Source organism: Coenobita brevimanus, chromosome 79 (assembly GCF_032717465.1).
Source record: "Coenobita brevimanus isolate Jiangsu-jjx chromosome 79, ASM3271746v2, whole genome shotgun sequence".
Taxonomy (NCBI): Eukaryota; Metazoa; Arthropoda; class Malacostraca; order Decapoda; family Coenobitidae; genus Coenobita; species Coenobita brevimanus.
This window is the reverse complement of record NC_137032.1, coordinates 26,575,764-26,588,380: the sequence shown is the minus strand read 5'-3', so window position 1 is coordinate 26,588,380 and position 12,617 is coordinate 26,575,764.

The following is a 12,617-nucleotide window of genomic DNA, read 5'->3' as shown; positions in this document are numbered from 1 at the left end:
AGAGTCTGGTGGGCGGGGGAGTGCCATCTTCTTTACTATCCTCGTATTATTCTAGCATTTAAGTCACGCTCCTGTAACAGTGTGTATCTTAAACAGTTTCGGTGCCATTATTACTTTTTTTTTTTTTTACTAAACAGAGGAAGAAAAACAAATGAATAAAAAAATAATCCATACACCAGACTAATGGCGTCTCCTATTCACATAAAATCTGTAATAGTTGGACTTAAATAGCTGTGGGTTGAAGTTTGGAGGGAAACAACTCCGGGGAAGCAAGCTGCAGAGACATACAGTTCGGAGAATAAGAGAATTCTGATAGGCAAAGGTCTACAGTATGATTGTGTGACATTCCCGTCATGAGCGCTACCAGTTTCCCGTGCAGCACGAGGGAAGGCATAGAGAGGTGGCACAATGGACGCAACTTCGTCTGAACATTTGCCATAAAAATATCTGTAAAATAATGCAAGTGAGGCAACATTCCGTCTTACTTGTAGGGGAGGTAGTTTATTTGTAATAGCAGGGGTATTAATTCCAACACCTTTGTTCTGAATTTTGTCTAGTTGTTTTCGTGCAACCTCTCCACATCCATTCCACAAGGGTAAGTAATATTCTAGTTGAGAGCACAAATCACTGTTATAAATTATAGCTATCTGCTCGTCAGTGAAGAAGTTACGGACTCTGTACAATAATCCAAGTTTCAGGTGGTTTTAGCAAGTGATCTGATATGATAGGTCCAACTGAGGCCACTGTTAAGTGAAACACCGAGAATTTCAATACTTTTGGAGATGGGAATATTAGAAGCATTGAAGGTAATATATGAATCTAGCAATATCTATCTATCAGTAAATTGTATATATTTCCTTTTACTAACATTAAATGAGACAAGGTTATTTTGTCCCCATTTAGTGATCTTAGATAAGTCTTGATTTATGGAGATGGCTGCATTGAGTTGAGAGTTAGAGATGTTAAACTTTGTGGATGGAAGTTTGAGCGTGAATGAACTGTGAAGTGTTGAGTCATCTGTATATGAACGGATGGGATTTATTGTGGGTGACAGATAAGAGATCAATAATATGAACCAGGAATAGGGTTGGCGCTAGAACTGACCCCTGTGGCAAGTCGGCATTAACTGAGTGGAAACTGGAATACATATCAGCTACTTTTACTCTTATTTTTCTGTCACTGTGATATGAGGAAATCAGAGGAACAAAAGACGTTAGTCCATAGCAAAGGGGTTTGGATAGCAGGGAATCGTGCCACACTGTCAAAAACTTTAGAAATATCAAAGGCTACTGCATGAGTTTCTCCATGTAGGTCGATTGATAGCTGGATGGTATGAGTCAGGAGATTGAGTGTATCAATGGTGGATCTTTCATAGCAAAAAACATAGTTTATCACTAATTAAGTTGTTGGTTTCAAGGTGTTTAACTATGTGCTTATTAATTACAATTTCAAATACTTTAGCAAGTGAAGATGTGATACTGAAGTTATTGGTCTGTAATCAGAGGGGTCAGAGGAACTTCGTTTCTTTGGAACTGGGTAGATATTGGCTCCTTTCCAAGAATTAGGGAATGAAGAAATACGTATGAATAGCCTGAATAATTTAGCCTGAGCAGAGGCAAGTTCTGGGTACCACTTTTTCAAAACAATTGGAGGAATTCCATCTGGACCTGGGGCTTTGTTGGTTGGTAAATTGTCTAGGATGGATTTTACGTTTCTAATGTGTATTTTAAGTGGAACAATTTCGGGAGGGTCAAGTTCTAGTACAGGGACGTTCTGGCTGACATCGTCAAGGGTAGAATTACTGGCAAATGTACTGGCAAGGATATTCGCTTATCCATGTGGATCATTTATAATGTTACCATCTGATGATTTTTGTGGCGAAATGGGTGATGACTTGTTAAAGATGTTACTGAAAGAATTGAGAGCTGACCAGAATATTATATTGTCATGTAGATTGTTAAATAGTTTTGATGCTTGGTTTTGAAGAAAGTTTGATTTAACGAGAGTTATTACTGCCTTTGCAAGGTTTCTAGCAAGGTTTAAATTAACAGAGAGATTCGGATATTATTTATTTTAAGTAAGAGTTATATACTGATGACTTTTGGGCCGTTGCTCTAGCACAGCTGGTATCAAACCATTTTCCAGAGTTCGATCTTTCAGTGAACTCTTGACTTGGTGTGAATAAATCCAAAGCAGCTAGTATTAAGTCATTAATCTGAGAATGGGTAGAACTGATATCATAAGAGAAGGAAGACTGCCATGGAATGTCAGCAAGATAATTTCTAAATTCATCCCAATTTGCCCTATTAAAGTGCCATCAGGTCACCCTGACAGGTTCAGAATGGGGAGGTTTGAGGGGGCTGACTAATGAGGCTTCGATGAGATTATGGTCAAAGGATCCAAGTGGTGACAGTATATCTATCCTGTATTGATATGGGTTATTATACCTCATACCAGTTTATTTGGCCAGGCATGTATGGCAACACTGTTCCCACCGAGATTCTGATTTGCTGGAGGTGTTTGTTCGATTTCGTTGTTGCTTAAACCGATACTCTTTTTATTATCAGATATGATACTGAGTTTGTCGACAATACAATCATCAAAAGCAATAACAAATCCGTTATATACTTAACAACAATGAAATCTGCGTAGGAAGATTAGGTAGGTTTCCTTAATTTTCTGTAATTTTATCGAGTGTCGGCGATTTAAAGGAATTGTTCGAATGCTGACCTTGACTTGGACTGTTATAATAATTTGTTGGCTCATATTTCTATCTTCCTACGCAGATTTCATTGTTGTTAAGTATATAACGGATTTGTTATTGCTTTTGACGACTGTATTGTCGACAAACTCAGTATCATATCTGATAATAAAGAGAGTATCGGTTTAAGCAACGACGAAATCGAACAAACACCTCCAGCCAATCAGAATCTCGGTGGGAACAGTGTTGCCATACATGCCTGGCCAAATTAATTGGTATGAGGTATAGTCAGGAATAGATCCAAGAGATGGGCTTTATGGTTAGGATTATCTGGTATTCTGGTTGGCTGCTTTACCAACTGTGTGAGATTAAAAGATTCTGCAAACAGCTCGCACTCTAGACCAGTATCATCAGCCCTGGCAGAATGCAATAACATTTCTACATTACGTACGTTAAAATAACCGATAATGGTAATTTCAGTGCTAAGGGTAAAGTTAAGGTTACTCAATTGCTTGGATATGGAGTCAAATACACTGGGTTATGAAGAAGCACTGGGGGAGCAATAGACTACACAGATATATTTGGTAATATTTAGACAATTTAGTTTAAAAAGTGAGTAACCAAAATTAGCTGAAGTGAAGTTTAAAAGTGTCTACTGAAAATTAAGATTTGGTATAACAACAGGTGTCACCCTTGTTAATGAAGTTTGTGAGGATATTGTATCCAGGAAATCAAAATGGGGATATTTCGGCAGAGGGAGAGATTTGGTGTTCTGTGAGGAACAGGGCTGGAGGTGATACGGATTGTAGGAAAAAATAAACTGAATTCAAATTGTTACTGAAACCAAGGATATTGGTGAAGAATAAGGCCTTACCTGCACTTCTCTGCTGACGAGCAGAATTTGCAACAGTTGCTGCTGGCAGTTACTTGATAGCGACCGGGAGGACCCTGTGCCGCCAGCCCTACCCTGCTGGTGGTGGCAATCCGAGATTCCACCTCGTTTGCTGAGATTAATGCAGCAGCCATTGCTAAGAGAGAATGGAGATTCAAGGTATGATATCTTATGTGCATGTAGTGTGGTGTAGACAGCTGAAGGTACAGGTATTAAGAGAGTAGGCCTATGCTGGCCTACTCTCTGTGTAAATGAAAACATTGAAAATGTTCAACAAAAGGAGATGGTCAGAACCAGGTACTGCCAGCTCTCCTTATCACTAGCTCGCCATCTTCCTCGGGAGTACCTCCCTGTTCTACTGGTGCTACAGTCTACTCCCTATATAGGGTAATTGGTGCTGCTATAGTGTGTGGGCTGCCACAGTATCTGTAGTCTACTGTACCATAAAGTGTGGTCTGCCAAGATCCCACCCCACTCATACTACAGCGGCATCCAATTTTCGTCGATAAAATTAAGCATGGCAAGATCGTGGGATGGTTGCAGGTAAGATGTAAATTGTCTGGATATGCAGACTTCGAGTTATTTTCTGGTTGTTGATGATTTATTGTATTATTTGTTCACTCGTTGATGCTCTACTGCACAGTACATAAAAAAAGAAATATTTATAAAGCGTTGCATGTATTATTTGCCAAGTAATGTTCCTTGTTGTGGTAATACATTCCTGGCACCTGACTTGCTCTGAACTTACCCGACTGCCATATCTGACTACCTAACCCTTCTCAGCCTAATAAAACGAAGATTAACGAAATTATTATTCCGTATGCTCCAAAAATTCAAGCTAAGAACACCAGTCTGGCACATTTTGCCCTCTACAGTGCTGTTGAGAGATTTCTACAGAAGTACTCGTATCATCTTGACAGAGGAAACAGTGCTTACATTTTTACATGAAAACAATCTTCTGGACGCACCACAAAAAGCAGATCCTTGTCATTGATGTGGTAAAGTTTTATGCAAGGTAAGGGAAAAAGTGACAGAGGTGAAAAATACAGGCCTGCACTTTGCTGTCCTCGCAAAGGATGCCAAACTCCAAGTTCTGTCTCGAAAGGCAACACATTCTTTCATTATATGGACTTCAAGAAGAAATTGCACAGTAATCTGCGTTTGTGCGAAATTTCAAAACTGATGCTCTTTTTTGTAATGGAAATACCCATGAACACCGCAGAGACTCAAACAGGAAAGTCTTTCAGTACCATAACTGTCTGCTAAAATATGTGTCGAGAAGTGTGTGGAGCCATTTGTTCTCATTGTGAGAGGGGGAAGATATTTGCCACGGAAGATAACCCCATCCAGACTGATGAAGCAAGATTTGTTGGTCGACGGAAATATAATCGTGGGAGGGTGCTACGTAACGACCAGGCTCCATTGTCTAAAGAAAGTGACGCAGTTGTACAAAAAAGGAACCATGGTCACAGAATTTATGGGCCTTGGCTTCTTTTTTGTCTCAAGCAAGGCTCTTCTTGTCGGTATTTTTATGTGCAATGACATCAATGAGCGCGAAAGTGAAACTGGTTCTGTGATATGTTTGGATGAATGGCTTGTGTATAGCAAACTAAACGCAAGTGGTTACTGTCACTTTACGGCGAACCATCTAGAGAATTATGTTGATCCGGTGACAGGGGCAAACAAGCAAGCGATCGAATGATCATGGTTGGAAACCAAAACACACGTTCGAAAGAAAGTGAGCTCTTTCAATCTCACCTTGATTACTTGCGTTGGAAAGTGCTAGGAAAAATTAAGATTATGCATTTGTTGCATTTTTAAATGATATGCCATACGAACTGTGTGTCATTAATGTAAATGTAATATTCAAAATATAAATCGTTAATTAATGACGTGATTTGAAGTACGTGTCATTAATATTAAACTAATGTGTAAAGTGCCCATTAACCACTTATAATGAGCATGGTTTAATGTGTGTGCCATTAATATGAAGCTATTATACACCATTTGTTCATGTTTGTTACCTGGCCCGGGTGGAGTCAGACGAGATATTATTTTTGGTCAAGTTTCTTTGTTACCTCGCCCGGGCGGAGACCGACGAAGTATTGTTTTTGGTCCAGTTTGTTTCATTCTTTCTTTGTTAGAAACATTGTGGAAAAACGGCTGAATGAAATTATATGAAACTTTCAGGATATGTGGGCACTGATCCCCCCAGAATATGACTAAATTTTGGAGTTAATCGAATGTCCTTGGAAGGTCATAATCCAGGTCACGGATTTTCAGAGGGCTATAACTTGAAAACGATTAAAGACAGAGATATTTACTATTATGAATATACAGGAACTCGTAGTATGGGCTGTCATTTGGCCCCCAGACCTTTGACCTTGAATGATCTTGAAAGGTCAAAGTTAAGGTTACGGATATTCAGTGGGCTATAACTCAAAACTCGTTGAAGATAGAGATATTTACTATTGCCAAGATACAGGAAGTGTCATATGGGATTTCAGTTGACCTTGAGTGACACTGAAAGGTCAAATGAAAGATCACAGATTTTCAGGGACCATAACTTGGAAACATTTGCGTCATTACCTTAGACTTTAATTGTGCACTGACACTAAATGGCAGAAACGAGTCAGTATCTAATGGCAATAAAATATCTATTGTTGAGTGAGGTTTGTTGTGCCTGGCACCACTTGTTTCTTTGTCTGCTATCAGCATTATGGAAAAACGACTGAATGAAATTACATGAAACTTTCAGGATATGCGGGCACTGGTCCCCAAAGAAAGTGTTTAAATTTTTGAGGTAATTGAGTGACCCTGAAAGGTAAAATCAATGTCTCGGATTTTCAGACGGTTATAACTTGAAAACGGTTGAAGATATTTACTACTATGAACATATAAGAACTCGTAATATGGGTTTCATTTGACACCAAGACCTTTGGCTTTGAATGTCCCTGAAAGGTAAAACTCAAAGTTATGGATATTCAGGAGGCTATAACTCGAAACTCGTTGAAGATGGAGACATTTACTATTACCAAAATATAGGAAGTCTCATATGGGTTTTCATTTGGCAGTATGACCTTTGACCTAGAGTGACCTTGAAAGGTCAAACGCATGATCACGGATTTTCAGAGGGCGTAACTTGAAAACATTTGCGCCATTACCTTAGACTTTAACTTTACACTGACAGTAAATGGCAGAAATGAGCCAGTATTTAACAGCAATAAAATAACTGCTGTCGGGCGAGGTTTGTTGTGCCTGGCACCACTTGTTTATGTGATGATTTTTACTAAATAATAAAGTATATGCCATTTATATTTTATTTTTATTCATCATCTTTCCATATTTGTTTATATGATGATTTACAGTAAATTAATCACAAATCTTTTTCTTATAATACTCTACTTTATATTAAATAATACTATATAGCAATAGTAAGTTGCAGCATACAGCCTGCAGTCTAAATGTCCCAGCAGACACCACACTATAGTGTAAATTTCCCAACAGATGCTACGCTATAGTGTAAATGTCCCGGCAGACTGCACGCTATAGTGTAACTGTCCCGGTGCACTATAGTACTCTATAGTGCACGAGTAATAGTTTCAGTTGACCGCACAGTGTAGTCCCACGGGGTAATCGCTGTGGGGTTTAATTGGTATTTGATATAATTTAAACACTACTTCCTAGACGTCCATCATTTCTACATTTATAGTGAAATCCGTACGAGTCTAACTGGTTAGTAAAATTCTGTTACTTATATCAAGTTGCGAGGGCATTTTTGTTACTGCTATTATATGGAATTGTTCATTACCTGGGAGGCATTTGAGTTCATTAACTTTATTTCTAAGGCTACGAGCACTGAATGGTATTACTTTAATCGAGTTTTACTCTGCAGTTGGGTTTGGCTGTTGGTCTAATCTAGATACATCATCTTCCTGGGAAGTGGGGGGAGGGGGGGGATTTAAATTCCCAGGGTAGTTGAGTTTGATGAAGGGAGGGTCGAGAGGGGAAGGGGGTCTGGGCATCCATGGGCTAAAGATTACAGGTTTAGGAGAGAGTGAGGTGAGAGGGTGAAGTGGAGCTTTTGGGTCAACTGTTGTGTCCTCGTGAATTTTGTGCACTGCTGCATTCAATATTTTACTTATTCCAGTTATTTCATTGTTAGACAGATAGATGCCATCTTGTCAAGAGGACTTGGTTTACCCACAGATGTGTCCCAAGTATCGTTGAGCATAATGTTATCTCTTTCTCACATTTCTTTCTACCACTCAGTTTATACAGTAGGAGTTCGAACGTAGCCTAGGCAGTATACCATTCACTATGCATCTGGATGTCTAATATTTAATTACGTTAAAGAGAGATTTCATCAGGATATCTCTGGTGGAAACCTAACTTCCGTCATGGGCATAATTTTACAAGACGTCTATCTCAGCTGACTGATGAGCGTTCAGTGCCCTTAGTGATCATGTCTATCTTACTTGCAGGCACAATATTTATTGATCTTTTTCCCCTCTATTTGCTGGAAGTTTGCTCTCATTCAGCCAGTCCCAAAGAAGGGTGACCATTCCCAACCCCCTAACTATCGTCCAATTGCTTTAACATCCTATGTCTCAAAAGTTGTCGTGTCTATTCTTAACTCAAAAATATAAAAGCATCTTTCCTATCACACTGATTGTCAGTATGGGTTCCGTCAGGGACTCTCCACTAGCGATCTTCTCGCCTACCTTTCAGACTCCTGGTCCTCCTCCTTTCGGGATTTTGGCGAAAGTTTTGCAATTGCTCTTGACGTATCAAAGGCTTTCGATTGAGTCTGGCATAAATCTCTAATTTCCAAACTGACCTTTTATGGTTTCTATCCTTCTATCTTTGGCTTCATCTATAGCTTCCTTTCTGGTCGTTCTATAGCCACTGTTGTAGACGGCCGTCGTTCTTCTCCTAGATCTATCAACAGTGGTGTTCCTCAGGGCTCTGTCCTATCACAAACTCTCTTCCTTTTATTTATGAATGATCTTCTAAGTTGTACATCTAACCCTATCCACTCGTGCGCTGATGATTCCACCCTTCACCTTTCCATTCGGCTCCCGCAACGTCCATCCCAGCAGTTACTTCAACAAACAAAGGATGAGGCAATGGCACAGCTAATGTCTGACTTGGTTCGTGTCTCTGACTGGGGTAGAAATAATCTTGTTGTTTTTAATGCATCAAAAACTCAGTTTTTAGACCTATCAACCTGACAGAATCTTCCACAGGAGTTTTTTTTTTTTTTATGTGGGGAAAAAGGAACCAAAGGCAATGAGCCCGCAAAACTGTTCCTTCCAAGAGAAAAACAAAATACAAGAGAGAGCCAAATTCAAGATCCATTCATTTCGAGATGCCTTGACACACTGCATTTGAAAGACTGGAGATCATAGGAAGCAGGAAATACAGACAGAGGGAGATAGTTCCAGAGTTGACCTGTTGCATAACTGAAGGACTGGGAGTAACGGTTAACTCTTGCATTAGAGAGTTGGACAGAAAAGGGGTGAGAGTTTGCTGCTAGACGGGTGTTACGCGTCCGTCGTAGAAGTGGAGGAATGCATGCAGACAGTTCAGAGGAACAGTGTAAAAATATCAACTCAACCCTGCATCATCATTGAACATACTTGGGGTTTCATTCACTCGGGACTTATCTTGGAAAGATCATATTACATCTCTTGTAAAATCAGCTTCCAAGAGATTAGGTGTGCTAAGCCGAATCCGTACCTTCTTTACCCCTGCACAGTTTCTGACTTTATACACGGGTTTTATTCGCCTCTGTGTAGAGTACAAGTCTCATGTGTGGGGAGCCTCCCCACATGCAGCTCTTCTCAATAGGGTGGAGTCAAAGGCTTTTCGTCTCATTAACTCTCCTCCTCTTACTGGCTCCCTTCAAACTCTGTCTCTTCGCCGCACTGTTACTTCTTTATCTCTTTTCTATCGCTACTTCCATGGTCACTGCTCTTCTTAACTGTCTGCTTGCATCCCTCCTCCCCTACGACGGGCGCGTAGCACCCGCCTAACAGGAAACTCTCATCCCTTTTCTGTCCAACTGTCTAATGCAAAAGTTAACCGCTACTCCCAGTCCTTCATTTATGCAACGGGTCAACTCTGGAACTGTCTCCTTCTGTCTGTATTTCCTACTTCCTATGATCTTCAGTCTTTCAAATGCAGTGTGTCCAGGCATCTTGAAATGAACAGATCTTGAAATTGGCTCACTTTTGTATTGCTTTTGTTTTTTTCTTGGAAGGAATTGTTTGCGAGCTACTAGCCTTTGGTTCCTTCTTACTCGCATTAAAAATAAAAAAAGAGCCTTTACTCCATAGAAGTGTCGCTCCCCTCTAGGGTTGTACTTTTCTTGAACTGAACTTTATATCTTGATGAAGCTTGTCTGCTTTATCCTTAACATGTATATCCGCTTTGTCCTTCTCATGTTTACATACAGTCTGACTGCCTGCACTTTTTCACTTTCTTGAAGAACAGAAAACCTGTTTGATGTAGGATTTCCGAGCATTTTCTTAGATGTTTGTTTAGCTTTACGTTTATTATGAATTATACGAAATGCCTGGTCATTTGAGGTCATATCGAGTGGCTCTCCTTTCAGCTTCATTAATACAGACTCGAGGTCTGTGTTCTTCAGGTCTTACTGATGACTTTTAGTTACACTTTCAAGATACTGAATATTTTCATTTGTAAGGCACATCAAGCACTTCGCATTTGGCCTACCGAATTTAGGAAACCAATCACTGTAGACCTTGTTTCCACAAGAGGGTTAGGGAGATCTTTTAGGGGACATGCTGATGTTATTTACTGAGTTTTTGAAATGGCACGAAACAACTGGGTAAATAATAACAGACAGAGAAAAATATGGCGTTAGACTTACGGGAGGTGGACGCAGACTAAGACCCAGGGAGAGGTCTTGACACGACACAGGCCGACACACAACTAAAACAGGACAAAAGACAGCTGACAAAGACCAACGTACAACTGACACAAGTGAAAACACAACAGACATATAGGTCAGCACACACACACACACACACACACACACACACACACACACACACACACACACACACACACACACACAGGGAGAGAGAGATGCCATAAATACAGTTCACGTTTGTGAGGGTAATGTAGGGAAACACGAGTTTGAGACAAAGTTTTATTCCTGACTGGTTTCACCTAAAGGTTCCTTGCATACCTCTGAAGAAGAATTATTCCTGAACAATTAAGCCCGATAATAATGTGAAGGGAGAGAAACCATGAACATAAATAGGAATAATATTCTATAAATGAAAACGATGATGTTCTTACTAATATGCATTGCAAAAGTTGCAATCTCTTTGACTGTGAGTTTATGTGCCATTCGTATTGCAGACATAGTCACAGATGTGTCTTGGTGATTTTGTGCTTCGTGTTGCAGCGCAACAACATCAAAGCAGATGCGGTTTACTTTAAATGCAGGAAAGTATTCAAAGACTGCACTGCCAGATTCTCACCTAGTCAAAAAACATCATGCATTTGAAAATACAGTACGTGCAGGATACCGGATTCAGAACATAGATATCACTTCCACAAAAACTTACAGAAGTTTAAAGCTAGTATTCAAAGCCGGAAGACTAGTAATCAATATTAATCAGCTGACACTCAGGTTCAAGCAGTTAACACTCCGCATTTATGTCAGAGGCCAGCACTGGTGTTGATGAAGCAGCGGGCAACCAAAACAGGTCAGCAAGGATGGAAGTAGGAAATAATTGTATCGGATCCTGAAAGCTCCCTCAGTCACAAATGTTGGTGAAATTTTGAGGTCGTTGTGCCCCCTCCCCCAGAAAATATTTTGGAATCGTTACAGGTGAACGGTATTTTTTATGAACCCTTTTAAGATGAAGGCTTGAGTAATTGCCTACCAACTGCATGTAGGTTATCAAGAAGAACTTATGGTTTAGTAAGTCCCCTCGTACCCCACACTAGAATACTCAACCATCGACTATACATTCTAGGTTTCAATTTCAGTTCCAAGTATGAACTTGGTAAGGTAAAGACCTTGCCCAAAGGCGGGTACTGAGGCTGACTTCAAGACCTCTCAGTTGCGGGCCAAGTCGTTAAAGAACTCACTTCGGTAAAGTATTTTAAATTTAATTTATATAATTATCAGTCGCTTTGATTTAGCAAAAGGAAAACCATCCGATACTAAGTTTAACTATGTGTGTATCTGACTCCTCCCATTCGAAAAGTCATTTGTAAGCTAAATGAAAGCGTCCGACTGTAGCAAGAACAACTTACAAAACAGGCATTTAAATTAATGGGTTAAGGCAAGCGATCGGTTTTTGCCAAGTCCAGATCTTGCCATTAAATGCTGCTTGTAACAGTGTAATATTCAGGCCCCCAGCTGTGCTAATTAGTTTATTGTTAGAGTAATCTTTGAAATTAAATGTTCACTGCATGCCAACATTTGATTCACAGCGTTATTTTTTACAGAAAATACTCTCGTAGCTTCTCCCTTCTCCTATCACAATTCCACCTCATCCCACCCATTCCTTCGTTCGCAAGGTAATTTCTTTACTCCTCTGCTTCCATCTCAGAGGATATGTTAAAATACACCTTCACTGCACTCAAATAATCGGTAGAACATCACCCATTTTTACAAGCCGTACGTTTCTTTCCTAACCCCACCTCCCACCAGATTTCTAGCTCATCCCATCCATTTCTCTTTCTCTTTTCTTGTCATGCTCATCTCTTTGGTTTAATGACGCGACGGAAATTATTTGGTGGATAAACGGCCTCGTGTTCTCCTTATGCATCTGCAGGTGGAGCAATGAATGCGATTATCATGCCACCTGCTTGAATACTGTTACGTCATCCTGTTTTTGGAGATAAGGGAGTGTTAAACAGTGCACTGCAGTGGCAACAGTAAGGACGATTCTTCGGCATGGAGATTATCCGGAACATAGTCAAGGCCCAATAATATATCCCCTAGATATACTGTGATTCGAATCGCCGACATTT